This window comes from Microtus ochrogaster, chromosome X, assembly GCF_000317375.1.
Source record: "Microtus ochrogaster isolate Prairie Vole_2 chromosome X, MicOch1.0, whole genome shotgun sequence".
Taxonomy (NCBI): domain Eukaryota; kingdom Metazoa; phylum Chordata; class Mammalia; order Rodentia; family Cricetidae; genus Microtus; species Microtus ochrogaster.
In genome coordinates this window covers 19860902-19862114 of record NC_022026.1, presented here as the reverse complement: position 1 = coordinate 19862114, position 1213 = coordinate 19860902, and positions in this window count along the sequence as shown.

Genomic DNA, 1213 nt, shown 5'->3' with positions numbered 1-1213 from the left:
CTTGGTTGATTTCAATACTGCTAGCTCTATTCCGTTGTTCAATAGACTTAGTCTATTCTTTCAATCAGGTACTCCATTATACTTTTGGACCAGGCTCCAAGACTGCTGTAACCACGTTTCTCCATACTTCAGTGATAAATCTATTATACGTGTTGACTGGGGTTTCTGTCCCACCCAGTCCCACAGTTGTTCAGTCCCAAAGAAATACACAGAGGTCTACATTAATTACAAACTGATTGGCCTATTAGCTCAGAATTCTTATTAACTCTTTTAACTTGTATTAGCGCATAATTCTAGTCTGTGTTAGCCATGAGGCTTGGTACCTTTTTTTGGTGAGGCAGTCACATCTTGCTTGCTCCTTGTCTGGCTACCTCTATGTCTGGGTGATGACTGCAGACTGAAACTTCCCTTTTCCCAGAATTCTCCTTTCCCAACCTCAATTCCCTGCTCAGTCATCATCACTGTGCCTATACTTCCTGCCTGGCTATTGACCAATCAGCATTTTATTAAAATAATGCAAGTGGCAGGATAAAAGACCATTGTTCCACAGCATACATGTTGACCATGAGTTTAACAATTGCCTCACAAAAGGGGAATGTATACTATATAAAACTATTACTTGAATCTACTTCATTCTAACATTGGCACCCAGAATCAGATATAGTGGTTAGTTATGAAGATCAGAGAAGCAGTGCATCCAGCCATTAAAAAGACTTTTTAACTCTACCAAATCGTCAGATGAAAATGGCTAACCTCTCCTCAGACTGGCTCCTTAGACTTTGTCCTGTGATTGCATCTTCAGAATGCAATGAGATACTGTCCCTTCCTGCCTTATATACCTCTTTCTGCCCAGTCATATAACTCCTGCCTATACCTCCATAGTGATGGGATTACAAACATGGTATCCCAAGTGCTGTGATCACATTTGCGTGAGTTCTGTTTCTCTTTTAGACACTACCAATTTCATGGAACCCAGGTAGCGTTGAAATAACAGAGTTCCCTCTGCCTCTATCTCCTGAGTTCAGGGATTAAAGGTGTGTCCCAGCACTCACTGGCCTCCAGTGGTTTAACTCTGCACTCTGATATTCAGGCAAGCTTTATTTGTTGAAACACAAAGTATCACCACTGCTAATGCTCCTTTAAATAACTTCCACTCCCGTGCTCCTCCAAATGACCTTAATGATCTTCTTATTTATGGGATATCTCTCTCTCT